The 17,509-nt window shown below is 37.3% G+C and overlaps 1 protein-coding gene across 6 annotated transcripts in view; it reads right to left on the bottom strand.

Moving 5' to 3' along the window:
* Nucleotides 1-17,509, bottom strand: part of GRIP1 (glutamate receptor interacting protein 1) — a 761,679-nt gene that overhangs the window by 267,934 nt on the left and 476,236 nt on the right. The window lies entirely within an intron of this gene.

The raw sequence follows: 17,509 nt of genomic DNA, 5'->3' as shown, positions 1-17,509 counted from the left end.
CAGTTCAGTTCAGAATTTTAATTAAATAAAATGAGAAACAATTGAAAAACAAGGCATCTACAATCTTTACATAATGAGTATGCACTGGTCTCCTTGCTCTACATAATAAATGATGACAAAGGACAGGGTAGTATCATTATCCAGTTTGGCAACAATGATGAAAAAAAAAAGAACTTTCCAATTTCTTTCTTTAAAATTTTATTTAAAAAATGAAATATGGCAAAAGATGAGTACTCTTGGGTATTATAAATCATCTCCCAGCTAGGAAGAGAGTTCTACTTGGAGAGCTGCCCAGGGCACACCGATTTGTTCTCTTTCTCTGAATCACCATTAGGGTGCAGTCACTTTTTATTGGACTTAGGTTTCTTCTGTGCAAGGATGAAATAAAATGCTTTTGCATCCTGGAGTTTAAAACACTTAAAACACAGTATTAGGTAGCATCTACTTCTGGTGAGAAGGTACTCTTAGAAATCATGTTTGAAGACACATCAGCATTAACGCTATTTTAAAGCATTTACTGATCTTTTCATTCTTGACATTTCAGCAGCATTACAGCAATCTTCCACCTGACTTTGAATACACCATGTGGTTCTGGCTTCCCACCTGCCTCACTGACCACACCTTCTCAACCTCTGTTGGTGCCTCCTTCCCCTTCTCCTCTTCCTTTTTCAGACCTATAAATAAGGATATGCCCTAGGATTCAGCCCCTTTCTTTTATCTATGCCCCTTCTTTCCTTTCTATCACATCTATTTCCATGCCTTTAAATGCTAAGTGCTCTCGGTTTGTATCTGCAGCCATGACCTCCCCAATGAACTCCAGACTCAGGACATACAGCCGTTTATCTGGCATCTCTGCTTGAACATCTGAAAGGTATTTTAATCTTAACATGTCCCAAACAGAACTATTGATTCCCTAACAGCCCTCCCTCACACTATGGCATCCTCATCTCATCAGATAATCACACCAAAAACATCTAGATCCTCTCTTGCCCTTACATTCTGCCCTAAGCCCATATGCAAGTTCCGTAGACTCTTCCTTAGAACATATTGCAAATCCATTCCTTCTCACCACCTATACTGTTACCACCCTGGTCGATGCCACCATCACCTCTTGCCTGCACCATTCAAGACAACCCCTGAAACTTGTCTGTCTACTATGTGTGCATGACTGCTGAAGTTATCTTTTAAAAACTAAAAAAAAAAAATCACAGTACTTCCCAGATTAAAGTTCCCCAGGGGCTTCCCATTATACTTAGAATAATATCCAGACACTTGACCATGGTCTACAAGGCCACCTGTAATCTGGCCCCAACCCATCATCTTGACCTCATCTTGTATCTTTCTCCTCTTCATTCACTGCCTTGCAGCTACACCGGCCTTCCTCCCACTCCTTCAACGTGTCAAGCTCATTCTCACCTTAGAACTTTAACTAAACCTTGCTACTCCTTCTGCCTGGAATATTATTCCCTTAGGCCTTGGCATGACCAGCCTCTTCTCAATTATTCTAATCTTACTTAAATGTTATCTCTTAACCTTTGATCATCCTTTCCCAAGCTGCTTCTCTTTTCCCAAGTTCCTCTCTATCCATTAACTTATTTTCTTCTCAACACTTAGAACTATCTGAAATGTCTATGTATTTATCTGTTTAATGTCTGTCTCCCTTACTAGAGTATAAACTCCACAAGAGCAGGAGTCTTGTATATTGTCTATGTGTCTTGGCACAGAGTTGATATTCAGTAAGTATTGGCTGAATATTTTGAATGCATTCCTAACCTGCATACACATATAATGATATACAGAAATCCTATAAAATAAGCCAAACATGACAAGTAAGATCCTTTATAGTAATTTAAAATAATAAAATCATGTTTCTGGTCATAGAGTTCAAGCACTGGGAAGGGTCTTGGAAGTTATAGTGTAACCCCCTTTTTTACAATGCTCTGATGCTCAGAGGAGGGGAGCCACTAGCAGTTCACAAAGCAAGAGAGAGGTGGAGTCAGGCTGACCAGATCCCCACTGCAGCTTCAAGTAGAGCTGGCTGCTCCTTATCATATATTACACCTGGGTGACTGTTAGAACTCATTGATTATACAGCACAGAGTAACTCCATTTTAGCACCAAAGTGTATATCCACTCTACATAGCAAGTAAAAATAGGACTTTGAATCATAAATTTCATCTATATTAAATGAATACACTAGTGTTCCTAAAAATGGCAAACTTTAAAACTAATTTTATTTTTAATTTTTGAGACGGAGTTTCACTCTTGTCACCCAGACTGAAGTGTGCAGTGGTGTGATCTTGGTTCACCGCAACCTCCGCCTCCTGGGTTCAAGCAATTCCCCTGCCTCAGTCTCCCGAGTACCTGAGATTACAGGTATCCACCATCATGCCTAGCTAACTTTTGTATTTTGGGTACAGACAGGGTTTCACCATGTTGGCCAGGCTGGTCTCGAATTCCTGACCTCAGGTGATCCACCTGCCTCAGCCTCTCAAAGTGCTGGGATTACAGGCATGAGCCACTGCATCCGGCCTTAAATGGCAAACTTTCAATTAACCACTATACTTGCATTCAAACACAGAAGGCCTTTTTGTGGACAATTAAATGATACGTATCTCTTAAAAATATAATCAGGAAAATTTTAACTGATGCTTACAGTTTCTCTTCATAAACACCCCTAAATATCACTTCCAGAGAATCTATATAGCTGTGTCTTATTATTTGGGTGGCTTTAACTAAGTGACATAATGATGTATATAATGCAACCCCCTTGAATACCTAGGGCATTTCTGAAAATCAAGAGAGGCCTGGGCCACAATAAATTTGTGGGATTCTTGGTAATCTTTTTTTTTAATAAAAAAATACTGAAATGGTGTTACCAAAATCACAAAATATCTAAAATATATGTATTTAACAAATTAACATGTTAACCCCCAAAACAGTATTCTATAATTATAGGCTGTTTTAAAACTGCTTATTCTTAGTGCACTAGAGCCTCTGTGATCTACTGCAGGAACACATTGTACAACTGTAAGAGGAACACCTACTCCTCATACCTCTATGAGTCTCTGTGACATGTGCATGCAAATAACAGCAACAGTCTAAGTTTGAGACTTTTGAAGGGGAGACCTGGTCCAGTGGTCCTCAGTACTCATGACAGGCCTTCTGTATCTATTTGTTTTTGTTTTTTACCTCCATCCAGCTGCAAGCAAGCAGTGTGGGGAGAGGTTGGTGGAGGATGGGAAGATCTTAGCCTCAAAAAGCCAACAAAAACTAAGTATACAAAAGGTAAGGGAGGGACAGAACCTTCTCAGTCTCAGAACTTTAAAACCAACCTAAGCAAAACCAACTGATAACTGATGGGACCTCCTTCATCTTCTCTGAGCACCGTCTCTCTGTTCCTCAGGGAAAACCAAGGGGCTGTTTGAGATTCACAGTGACTGTGGCTTAACCCAGAACAAGGACCACCTGCCGTGACCACAGCCAAATCCTGACATGCATCTTCCAGATGTGAATGGAAACCAAATCAAAATACCCAGCTACTAGAATAAATCACAGGGCCTCAGGCATGCAGATGCATGCTCTGAAAGGTCCATCTGTTCCTGAGAGGGAAGGCACAGGAGAACGGAAACAAAGGTTGTTTCCCCAAGAGTTAGGGAACGACTTGACAAGCAACAGGCGTGTGTGTGTGTGTGAGTGTGTGTGTGTGTCTGCACGTGTGTAGCTGGGGGAGGTGAAGAGAGGTATAGCCATAGGTCCCTTTCCATTTCAGAAAATAACCTCTGTATTGAGGCCACGAGACAACTTTGCTTTAATTATCCAGAAAGAATCCATCTCAGGTCTGCCTGTTTCCTCCACACAGCCAACAAGAAAAAAAAAAAAAAAAAAGATGCTTGTAAGTCACTGCAGTGGTGGTCTTATTAGTCTTCTTTAGTGACATTATCCATCTAATAGGCTTTAGTTCTTAATTGTTTTTACAAGAATGATGTTTAATCGAAGCTAATGATATCAGCAAACTTGAATCACCACATGAATTAATTTAGCAATATGAATGCTTCATCACATTATCTCTTTATTTCTCTCAATATTAAAATATTAATTAGAACCATTTTCCAAAGAAAGTGGAAGTTCCAGGGATGGTCTGCATAGCCCACTTTACTACCCACAGTGGACACATTCCAGGAGTCTGGCCACAGAGAGACTGGCTTTGATTAGAGGTCAGTTTTTAAGATATTCCAAATCTGAGATATTTACTTATTCTTGATTTTAGCACATAACCAAAAAACATTATGAAATGGGCTTGTGATATTAACAGAAATTCACAGAAAAAGAAATACTACTGGCTCATGAAAGAAAAGATGCTCAACTTCACTCATAAGAAATGCAAATTAAAGCCACATGAATTATAATCTTTTTCACTTCTCAGATTAGCAAAAACTTGCAAGTTGATCAAAACACATATTCTTTTCAGGCTGTGGGGAAACTTACTGTCATACGTTTCATGTGGGAATATGATCTGATATAACCTTTAAAGAAGGCAATTTGGCAGTATTTATCAACATTATACATGCATATACCATTTGACCCAGAATTCTACAACTGTGATTTATCTTACAGATATGTCTTCCCATGTACATAATATATTCATTATAGCAATTTAGTAATAACACACTATTTTAAATAGCTCAAAACTTCATAAAGACTGGAAACAACTCAAATGTTTCTAAATAAAGAATAACAGAGTATTACAACAACAAAAAATCAGTAGGTATAGTGACAGGCACCTGTTGTGCCAACATGAAGAGATCTCCAAGATATATTTTCAGTGAAAGCAGCAAAGTGCAGAACAGTGTGCATATGCTATATGCATATGTCCATCTGTGACAGACTGGATTAAGAAAATGTGGCACATATACACCATGGAATATTATGCAGCCATAAAAAAGGATGAGTTTGCGTCCTTTGTAGGAACATGGATGCAGCTGGAAACCATCATTCTTAGCAAACTATCACAAGAACAGAAAACCAAATACCGCATGTTCTCACTCATAGGTGGGAACTGAACAATGAGATCATCTGGACTCGGGAAGGGGAACATCACACATCGGGGCCTATCATGGGGAGGGGGGTGGGGGGAGGGATTGCACTGGGAGTTATACCTGACATAAATGACGAATTGATGGGTGCTGACGAGTTGATGGGTGCAGCACACCAACATGGCACAAGTATACATATGTAACAAACCTGCATGTCATGCACATGTACCCTAGAACTTAAAGTATAATAAAAATAAAAAATAAAAAAAAGATTATATCATCGGCGAACAGGGATAATTTGAGTTCCTAAAAAAAAAAAAAATAAAAACAGAAAATTATGAATATAAATTTATAGATGCTTCTATTTGCATAAAGAACATCTGGAAGAATTCTAAGAAACCAGTAAAAGTGTTTTTCATTTTGTGTATGAAGTAGAAACTGGCTGGCTGAGGAATATAGAGGAGAGTGAATCTTTTCACCATATATCTTATATGTTTTGAGCTTTGAATCATAAGACTGTACTAGCAACTACCTGCTTTGAATTTACTTATTTAAAAAATAAGTAAAAATAAAGCATGATTGATTAGGATGTCATAATTTCTGAATTTTCTAAAAACATATTGCATATATATTACTGAATATACTTAAAATATCTTTTGCAACTTTCTTTGCCAAGAAAGTCTAGTAAATATAAAAAGATTAACATTGAAAGACATTTTATTAATACATGCACATAATGAAATATTTATCAATATCCACTGATGCATGTTGTGAATGAACTTTACTTCACTTCATACTTGTAAAACAATTAGGAATTAAAGCATATTGGATGGAGACTGCTGAAAAAAGGCAAGTACCAACATCATCTATAGTAAAAAACAAAAAATGAGATGTTCAGTAGCTATCACGTCATCTTGGTAGGATAAATAAAGAATATGTTTATTTATTTATCGCAGGTTTTGAATACTGAGAAATTCGAACTCGTATTACTCTGTTTCTGTTAAAAAGGATGTTGAGGCAGCTATGAACCAAAGCATTGAAAATACTCAGATGAAAGTATAAACAACATTTCCTTCAGGTTTTTTGTTGTTGTTACAGTTGTTTGAGGTCTTCTTTGTGTAATTAAAAATGAAAAAAGAACCCAAGGAATGAAGATCAAGATAAGACAAAATAAGATAAACTAGAATATACAGATTAAAGTCAAAGTAAACCCTGTGAATAGAGAAATAGTTCAGGATCCATAGGGCAAGCAGCACTAAAATATAAGACTGCTATTTCTCTTTTAAAACGGAGTACAAAGCCTATAAAAGGTACTTTTGGATGGGCACATTATGTTCATAATTTATAATTTTAAAATGACACATGAGAACTAGGTACTAGATCATAGGGCCTAATGAGTATTCTAGAGTAGAAAAAAATGGACATAAGGAGCCATTATGGGTAGATTTCCTTGTCCTCCACAAATCAGCCACACTTACAGACTATTTTCTTTCTTCTTAGTGGCATCTTTGACAAAAATAGCAGCCCACAAAATTTGCACTCGAGGCCCACTTCAAAAATTAGCACAGTAAGCTTCCAGCGTTGTCATGTACCAAAAGTAAAAGAAAAAAGAGCCATACATGAACACGGAAATAAAATCAATGAAGGTTACACAATGGCCAATTTATCAAACTTTTTAATTTTTATCTGCCTTGTGCAAGAAAACCAAAAGGAGGAAATAAAAAGATTTGAGGGCAATTATGAAGCGAAGACCTTCTAAAAGTGGTTACAAAAAACAGATGACTATATATTATCCATCTAATTTTGTTCTCCAGTGAAACAGTCAAGGAAATTCTGCAGGTACAGAGGGTTAAAAAGGGTGAGATTTTAAAATACCAGTCACTATTATGCTGTTTTAAAATACCAGTTACTATTACATTGTTTTAAAATACCAGTTACTATTATATTGTTTTTAATTGTTAAAGGGGAAGTAAAAGCAATTGATCATTTGGGGTTGAACTTATTGCCTCTTAAAAACTTATTGCCTCTAGTAAGAACAACTCTTCTTTAGAAAACATTTTGTAATTTCAGTGAGACTTTACATCCATTACTTCATTTGATGAGTTGCTATCATCCATATAATACAAATAATATACAGAGATCAAAGCTCAGAGGCATTAAGCTACCACTTAAGTTTACATAGGTAGAAAGTAGTGGAGCAGAGATTCAAATTCAGTTCATGACTTCACAGATGTGTGCTCCACACATCCTGAAGAATATGAATATGTGGAAGTAATGGTACCCTGGCGGTCTTAAATTAAAACGAGTCATTCAATTCCTCTCAAGAGTCATTCAATTCCTCTCTTAGGCTAGGGCCTAAAGGTATTTTGATGATTTCTGCCAATGATCTGCTGAGGAAGCTCTCAAAATTTGGTTCAGTGTTAGTTATGAAGACATATGGATGCATTGCCACCATCCAGGACCTTCGACTCCCTGCACCCAAAAGGACAATATAATTTTTTGCCATGAGTGGAGCAATGAATTGATTTTCCTTTGATTCACATTCCTGAATAGGCTGCTTTAGAACCATGGGAAAGCTTCCACTCTCACCTTCTGGACATTCTACTTCATTATCAGGCCGATGTTAACAATAAGAGATGTTCAAAGAACAATAAACATGGCTAAGAAGCTGGTGGGATTGATCTTATTCTCCAGGTAATAGCTCTCTGAGGATACTGTGCCTTTACAAAGCTGCTGATGAGTACATTCTCTCTCATTCTTTCTTCTTCTTTTCTTTCCTTCCTTTCTTTGATATCTTTTTTCTTTCTTTCTCCTTCCTTCCTCCTTCCCTTCCCTTTCTATCTCTCCCGTGCGCGCTCTCTTTCTCTTGTTATGACACTCTTTCTACCCTCCTGCGCCCCCCACTCCCGACTTTTAATGGCCAGGGCAGTGGGGGAAAGAGTGGTGCATAAGCTGCTTCTTCCTCATCATAAATTAAGGGCTGGTTGTAGAAATTCTTTTGAAGTCTGGAGGCTGCAGCGTGATGATTCACTTTTCCTGCCCAAACTTCTCTAATTTACTCAGGTTTAGACTCTCCCAAATCCCAGAGGCAAAAGATAATGAATAAATTAAGTTTTGAGAACTTACTGTATTTAGAAAAGTTTTAACATATTTTTGCAAAAGCATTTCATAAATTGCAAAGCAGAGCGATTTCGTTTACTTTTTTTATATTGTGGTAAAATAGGCATAACACAAATTGTTCATTTTAATAATTTTTAAGTATACAGTTAAACAACATTAAGTATATTCACAGTGTTTTGCCTCCATACCACTGTTATCTTCAGAACTTTTTTTAATCATCCCAAACTGAAACTTTGTACTGATTAAACAATAACTTCCCATTGTCCCCCCACAGCTTCTGGTAACCTCTATTCTACCTTCTGTCTCTATGAATTTGCCTATTCTAGGCACTTCCCATAAGGCAGTGACATCATGTGTGTCCTTTTGTGTCTGGCTTTTTCACTTGGCATAATGTCTTCCAAGTGTATCCACATTACAAGATGTATCAAACTGCATTACCTTTCATTGCTGAATAATATTCCTTGGTGTATATACTACATTTTGTTTATTCACTCAATCTGTCGATGGACTTTTAGCTCGTGTCCACCTTTTGGCTATTGTGAATAAAGCTGCTCTGAACAGTGAAGTACAAGTATCTGTTTGAGTCCCTGCTTTCAATTCTTTGGGGTATATATGTAGGCATGGAATTGTGGTAATTCTCTGTTTAAGTTTTTGAGGAACCCCCAAACTGTTTTCCACAGCAGCTACACTATTTTATATTCCCTCTAGTAATGCAAAAGGGTTACAATTCCACCACATTCCTGCTAATACTTGCTATTTTCTGTTTTTTAATAGCCATCCCAATGGATATAAAGTGCTATCTTATCATGGTTTTGATTTGCATCTCCTTAATGTCTAGTATTGCTGAGTGTCTGATCTTGTGCTTAGGGCCCATTTGTGTATCTTCTTTCGAGAAACGTCTTTTCCAGTCCTTTGCCCATCTTTGAGTGGGGTTGTTTGTTTATGCTGTTGAGTTGTAAAATTCCTTATGTATTTTGGATATTCTCTGTCAGATATATGATCTGCAAATATTTTCTCCCATTCCATGGGTCGCCTTTTCATTCTGTCTATAATGTACTTTGATGTCAAAAGGTTTTAATTTGGAGAAGTCCAGTTTATCCATTTTTTTTCTTCTGTTGGCTGTGCTTTTGGTGTCATATCCAAGAAATCACTGTACTGATTCCACTTTGATTAATCTATAATACAATTAATTTCTAAGCAGGACCCTTGAGTTATGCTACAAGTCACTTTTGCCCCAAATAAATTCCAAACAAATACAATGTGATGGAGGAGGGAGGGGAAGTGGGGATGGGTAATGGGTACAAAAATATAGATAGAATGAATAAGATCTAATAAGATCTAGTATTTGATAGCACAACAGGGTGACTACAGTCAAAAATCATGTATTGTGCATTTAAAAATAAAGAAATGTATTTGGATTGTTTGCAACACAAAAAAAGATAAATGATTGAGGTGATGGATACCCCATGTACCCTAATGCAATTATTATACATTATATACCTGTATTAAAATATCTCATATACCCCATGAATATATACTATGTACCCATCAAAACAAAAAAATATATAAACAATATGAGAGACTAAAGAGCAAGCATGCTGGGCAACTGAACACTGTTTCCAATTGGTCTTAAGGTCCAGAAAACATGGCACATGGTTTTCTGTTACCTGGTCCCTGCCTACTTTTTTAGTTTCATTTCCCCCTTGCCATCTAACTTCAATGACCTTGAATTCTCTGTGCTCTAAAGTACTCTTCATTTTCCCTATACCTGCCTTACCCATACTCATCCTTCAAGTCTCAACCCAGTCATCCCTTCTTTCAGGATGTTTCGCATGATCTGTCCCTATTTCCACCTACTATTCATGCAGTGAAAGGGTTGATGTGATAGCTTGAGCTCCTGTGGCACCCCATATGTTGTTTACTACAAGATTTACTATACAGAATTACTGTTTATTTAGCTGTCTCCCCCTGTATATTATGAATTCCATGAGGACATTGAACATGATTTTAGTTTATTTTTATTACTATATCCTCAGTATCTAGAATACTTCCTGACAAACTGTAGATGCTCAGTAGGTAACTGACGAATGAATGAATGAACCAGACTAATAGCCTTGCCAAAACAGTTTTCGGTTTCTAGAAGTAGTTACAAGAAATATTTTCATGGAGAGGCATAACATTTAGAGATATAGCCTAAATCTTTCTGCTTTTCTTAATAATTTATCTTCGACCAAGTTTATTTCACAAACCTTTAATCAAAGTAGTGTCATAAGCACTTTATAAGTATTAATTCATTTAAACTTTACACCAGCTTGATGAGGCATTCTTATCTGCAGTATTCAGGAAATGAAACAGAAGCACAGAGACATTAAGTAGCTTGCCCATTGTCACACAGCTGCTAACTGGGATTGGGCCTACTTAAAGTTGGTCAGCCTGTATCATCTCTTGGTATGAGTTCCAACTAAATGGGAAACAATATGTACTTGAACATTTCAGCCTTATAAGGATGGTCAAGTTCATGGAATTTTTAATTTTTCTAAACTTGGCTCACATCACCCTCAGATTTATTGTCTAATTTTCCTCCTGGAAGCCCCAAGTTTCCTAACTGGGGCTCACATACCAGTCATCCCTTCCCTCTTTCTGTTTCTTCTCAGAACCTGAGCCACTTCCTCATTCCTTCTGTAGGCTCAGCTGCTGGAAGCACTGGGCATTTCAAGTGCAAGTGGACCATATTTATTTTCAGGATTAAAGACATTTCCTATTTGGTTTTTGATGTCTCTTTGATTTCAATTTGATCGATGCACTCAAACAACTACTTAAAATAACCATAGGACATTTTAGCTGGTAGTAGCTCCACATAACATTTTATAGGAATATATGAATTTTTCCTTTTAAATGTATTATCTTTTGGTTTCCTTCAAGAAAACCAATCTTCAGCTACACTATTATTATTATTATTATTGCAGGGAAGCATTTTTTGAAACACAGCTCCTTTATAATTCATTCATTCATTTGTTCACATATTTATTCAGTAATCGTAGGGTGCAAGGCACTGTGATAGATGATGGGAACACAATTTTATCCTCTCGGAGTCAGTGTCTTTCCCACCTACACAGATTTCTACAGTAACATAGAAGTTAAACATTCCTCTGATTTTGAATATTTAAAAACCTTGTAAGAACATACATTATTTCAATTGGTTCCTCTGTTTCCATATGCATGTTTGCCTTCTCAAAGGTCTAGATTATGTTGCACAGAGATTAGCACCATTATTTTGGTTTGAATAAATAAACAAAATGTCTCATTTTGGAAAGTACAAAAATATGTAACAAGATGATTTACAATTTCAAGTCAAAATGTGTTAATAGGTTGCTATGATTGTGATTAATCCCTAAAGAGAGAAAAAAATTAGAAGTAAAGTAACATTTTAAAGTAAAATAGATATATTAGAAATTCATCATTGGATAGATTACAAAATGTCTCCTGCCTCTGAATAATAAATATAATTTATTGATTCTCTCTGAATGCATTAGAGAAATAAACCATGTAAAACAATCATTTAGGCTAAGTACATACAGCAAAGAATCAAAATTATTCTCTGCAGCAAGTACTAGGCTGATGGATAATAGCATATACATTCATTTTCATACCTCTTACCCCTTTTAAAAGTATCTCTAAGGAAAGATAGTGGTTATTTTGCTTTCTCCATGTGAAATATCCTGTGCAGTATAGCACATCTGTAAAAGATGTGTGAAAAGTACATTTTTCTATCAGGATTTTCATTCATAGTTAATTATTTCATTTAGCATGAGCAACATTTCCAATTTAACTTGTTCCAGAGATTGTAATATTTACAGCTAATTTCCAGCAAAACATTTAGAAACAGCTCAAAGTAAAAATCCATTACTGGTTTTTGTCATGTTTTAAAATGCCAAATGCAAATGAAAACCAAGGCAAGACTATATTTTACTTTTGGATCATGTATTTCAGTTCCTTTTTTTTTTTTTTTTTTTAAATAGGTTTGGTGTAGGTGGTAAGCTTGTAATGTCATTCTTTCTATAAAACACAAGGCAGAAAGGTCTCAGGAAGGAAGAGACATATGTTATTATCTGTCATGACCTTATACTTATGAATCTGGGGACAGATTTGGAGACAGGTCTTCAAGTGACCAGATGGACTGCCATGTTATTTAAGTTGCGTATATTATAATAGCTTCATTTATTTCTTAACCAATGTAACTCATATCTTATCATTTACATTACTGTGTTGCTTCCATTATGGATGGTGTACATTATGTTTTCCCCAAAGTGAACTGACTCCTTGATCTTGTTTATGCATCCTACTTGCATACAGACACATTTTCACATAGGTACTTTCCCATATAAATAGATGACCAGTAGATCTTATAACACATTTTTCTGAGAATTTATGGTGCTTTAAGTTACATCAATTTTTAAAGGGACTCAATAAAGTAATAAAATATTTACACATTTACATTGAAATACAGTCATTTATACTATTATATGAAAAACTATAGTGAGTATAAGTGATATTTTATTGTAATTACCTTCTGACAGTAGGTATAAAATGAAGAAATTCAAAATGATGGAATTAACCTTGAAATTTGAACCAATATAAGCAGTTTTAAAGTGTTAAGAGTTTAATCAGAAATGTCACTGAGGTGGAAAAATTATGCAAACGTAAATTTTAAATGGAGCTTCCAAAAAGGAATAATTTTAAGATAGTCTTGCAAATGTAAGGGGTTGGGATTCCTTAGATGAGAAGTTTGATAAAAACATAAATAGAATAAAGAGTATATAGAGACATTTGCAAGTGTCTCCCAAATAGCATTTAATAAAATATTTATTTTATACCTACTAAGAATTTTGGGTACTGAGAGTTCCAGAGTGGGAGAGAGGAAGCAGCATCAGAAAGAGAATGCCTCTCTGTGGACATGACATGGGCTAACACTCAAAGGAGAAGAAGGAACCAGCCCACTTCTGGAGAGGAGATGTTCCAGGCAGAGGGAAGGACAAGCTTATCAGTCTCAAAAACACATTAAAAGTATATTTATTTTTCACTTTGGGAGGCCGATGTGGGGAGATCACCTGAGCTCAGGAGTTCGAGACCAGTCTGGGCAACATGGTGAAACCCCATCTCTACCAAAAATACAAAAAAAAAAAAAAAAAAAAAAAAAAAAAAAAAAAAAAATTAGCTGGCTATGGTGGTGTGCACTTGTGCTCCCAGCTACTCGGGAGGCTGAGGTGGGTGAATTGCTTGAGCATAGGAGGCAGAGGTTGCAGTGAGCTGAGATTGCACCACTGCACTCCAGACTGGGAGACAAATTAAGATCCTATCGCCAAAAAAATAAAAAGTATATTTATTTTTAAAACCAAATGCTAAAAGAGTCAAACAAAAGTTCAATTAAAAATCAATATATTTATAAAGTATATATTATCTTCTGAATATAAATACTAAATATGTGTGCACAACAAATAGTATAGTATTTCTCTAGAGAAAACTGAGGAAACATTTCTTAAATGTTTTGGATATAAACCAGGCATAGCTAGGAGTATCTGGATATCCTATATTCTGAAAGCATTTGCTTACAGTTTGCCCTGATAAATGTGCTCTGTCCTTATATTCTCTTGGCCTTTCTTTCTGCCAGTGTCTCATGTTCTGTTCCCATCCCCAGTAAGCTGGAGAGGGTGAGAAGGCCTTACTGTCTCAATTAAAAAGAGGTATAGTCAGCATCACCACTCCACATTTCACAGTTCTGAATACATGCATAGAATCCTGATGAGAAACAGTCCTGCTTCTTTCTGCAGAAATGACTCTGCAGGTGTCAAGAAGAAAGGGTACTGAGCTAGGACAAATGAGAACTTGGTACTGATGCTATTTTGCCAGGATTCATGCTCTCGTGCTCTCTGACCATCCCTGCATGGTCCAAGTAATTCATTTGCATGGACATTAAGCTCCAAATGTCATTGTACATCGTGCCTTCCCATTTTCTAACCACAGGTGCTTACAGATTAGGCTCTTGCTTAAGCTGCCACTGGCTGCTGGGCCATCATCTGTCCCACAGAGCATTATGACAGCTGTACTCCTTCCTTCGATGAAGAATACTTAGATGTTCTTTCTCATCAGTCAAGGTAGCTCACATTCACTTCACAAAGATTATATTACTACTGGCCCTTCATCAGGTGATTTCTTTGTGGTAGATTCTGGTGCCTATCCTTAAGATGTTTCTGCACTGCTAAGGAGACTACAATCCTGAAATTCAACACAACAACCAAGTCTACCAAATCTCTGGCAGGACTACCAAACAGACTCCTAATTGATTTTCCTGATTCTTCCTTTCACCAGATCTCAGTAAGCAAAACAAAGTGAAATTATCAGTTCATTTTATCATTCACTCATTAATTCAGCAAATACCCATAGTATGTATTGAATGTTTTCCATGTGTCAAGTATATGTCTGACAAGTGTCAAAGCTGACTGTAGCAGTTCTCATAGTGTAGTTGGGGAGGGTGTAAGTTACTGTAGTGGATGAGTAATATTCTTGTCTAATTAGCAGCCATTTCTCCCTTTTCTCCTAATACTATCTGGATTTATCTGAGGATATGTTTTTCCCCAAGTCTGACACCATGCCATTTGAGTGGAGCTGATTTTCCCTGCAAATTTGAAGAAGGGGTTGCAGAGACCTAGTTCTAGTCAATCAGAGCACTGGATCCTCTGGGTGTAGTGACTGGTTCAGAGTTGGGGAGTCATTCCCTCAGACACAGCAGGACTCACTTTGAGGCCCTTTGTTGGAAATTTTACAAAGGAAGAAAATCTCCTTCTGCTAGTCTTGGAGCTGGGAGCCTGTAAGGACTCCATGGAGAGAAGCCTGCCTGCCTGGGAATGAGGGTGAGAGGGAGGGAGAGTCTGAGAGGGCTGGAGAGCAGGAGTGTGGGGAGGAGGCTAGGGGAGGGAGGTAGAAAGGAAAGAGAGATTTGTTTGTGAATTCCAATACTTGATCATTTAGATCTAGTTGTGCCCACAGCTGTAAGGACAATGACAGAAGCACTAACAAACCACAAAATGATCATCGAGGAAATCCTCCAACTCTGCTTGGAGCAGCTGGGGAAAGCCATAGCCACCTGGCACCTGCCCATCCTTCACTATTCTTCAAATGTCATCTCTTCAGAGCAGGCTTTCTCTAGATCCCTTATTTGTCCTAAATAGATAGTGAGCTCACAGATACCAGAGAACACGGATTGGTAATATTATATCTCCTAGTGCTTATCACTGTGCCTGTTAGAGGGAATATACATTATGCCTCCAATAAAAATTCCTTGAGTGTCCCTGTGTACCTAGGCCTCCGGTGAAAGCAGGGGTCTGAACAGGACCCTAACGCTGCCCTGCTTTCAAGGGATTCCCCATAACTAACATGTAGAAGGAACCAGCCTTCAGCAGGAAATCTAAAATAATTTGTTCCTTTTCTCATTTTCCCTCCTCCTCTCCTGCTGCCCCCAGCCCTTTTAGTCTTGTTAACCCCTCATCAGAGTTTAATACAAACATCACCATGCCACTTATCAGAAAGCTTTGCCAATTTAGGCCTAGTTTTCCTTGTTGTGTATTCTCAAAATGCCTTGCAATTTCCCTTCATATAAATGAGGGCACCTCTCAACCAGGGGTGAATTTGCTCCTTTCCTGAGATTATGTGACAACATCCGGAGATATTTTTGATTGTCACAACTGGGGAAGAGGTTGCTGTTGGCATCTAGTGGTTAGAGGCCAGGGATGCTGCTAAGCACCCTGCAATGACCAGGACAGCTCCCGCAACAAAGAATGATCTGGCCCAAAATGTCAATAGGGCTGAAGTTAAGCACCCCTTATAGAAATCATCACAGTTTAGAGTTATGCATCTAGTTTTTACTCCACTAAACTATGAATTCCAAAAGGGCAGGGACTAAGTCTGTTTTGCATCATTGTATTCCCAAAGACTCACAAGTAGTAGGTACTCAACAATCATTTTTAAAATGCTATCATTAAAGGAATGTTAAATATATTCTCTGAAACAGAATACACCATTCAGGTAATTTTTCTTTCTTTATTGCAAGTATGCATATTAGCACGCAAAATTTAATTTTCTGTTTTCATTTACCATATTCTAGAAACAAAAGTTTTGAATTGCATGGCTGGATTTTGGTTTAATTGAGGAGGCTCTATTTCATAAGAAAATATTTGTTTTAGTACATTAGGACATTCTTGGGAAGTTGACAAGACATATTAAAATGAATGAGCCTGACTGAAGCAGTCGCTCACACTTTGCAGCACATCGTGCTGACAAGCCTTAACGACATAAATGGCATGAAGCCTAACACATGTGATGACCAGCATTTCACAGAGTTATCACAGTGGCATCATTACTTTCCTGAAGCAAAAGGTGATACAAGCTCCTATACTTCATCTCTGCTCCCTAGTAACAACAATAAGCTTGGATTCTACTGAGCCATGTAGAATGGCTTGGAAGACTGATAGTTCTAAAGCCTCTAATTATAATCTTGAGTCATAATATTTGCTTGAAAGCTTTAACTCAAATGAACATTCAAATGTAATTTTTCCATAGAAGTCAATTTCTGGAAGAGATACAATGTAAAAACACAGGCAAAAGAATGTGGTTAGTTATTAAACCAAATCTGAAACAATGTACTAAAGTAACACTTAAAAGCATGTTACAAACCACACTGGACCTACTTTCATCCAGAAATGTTTGCTTTCTCCATGAGGGAGTGAATTCTTTAAATATACATAAAACCTTCATTTGAAAGAATACCAACCCATTCATCTATTAAATTCCTATGTTGAAATTTTGTGTGAGAAAATACATCAAGATTTTAGTTTCATACAGCTTAATTTTACCTTAAAAAGATCCACAAGCCAGTTTTGATTCTTGTTGTTTTTCCTGAAAGTCTTTGAACCTCTGGTTTTCACTCTACTAAGTATAGGCCAGCGCTTGGGGGCCTTGAGACACTTTTTTTTTTTTTTTTTTTTAATTTTGCAGCTACAATATCCAAGGCTCTTTCTACTAGGTATTGAAGAGAATATATAAAATTCAGAGCTGGGTGTGGTGGCTCATGCCTGTAATCTCAGCACTTTGGGAGGCTGAGGCAGGCAGATCACTTGAGGCCAGGAGTTCAAGGCCAGCCTGCGCAACATGGTGAAACCCTGTCTCTACTAAAAACACAAAAATTATCTGGGCGCATGCCTGTAATCCCAGGTACTTAGGAGGCTGAGGCACGAGACTCCTTGAACCTGGGAGGCAGAGGTTGAGCCAAGATCGTGCCACCACACTCCAGCCTGGGCAAC

This window comes from Rhinopithecus roxellana, chromosome 10 (genome assembly GCF_007565055.1).
Source record: "Rhinopithecus roxellana isolate Shanxi Qingling chromosome 10, ASM756505v1, whole genome shotgun sequence".
Lineage (NCBI taxonomy): Eukaryota > Metazoa > Chordata > Mammalia > Primates > Cercopithecidae > Rhinopithecus > Rhinopithecus roxellana.
The sequence above is the reverse complement of the archived record's forward strand: the minus strand, read 5'-3'. Positions and strand labels throughout refer to the sequence as shown.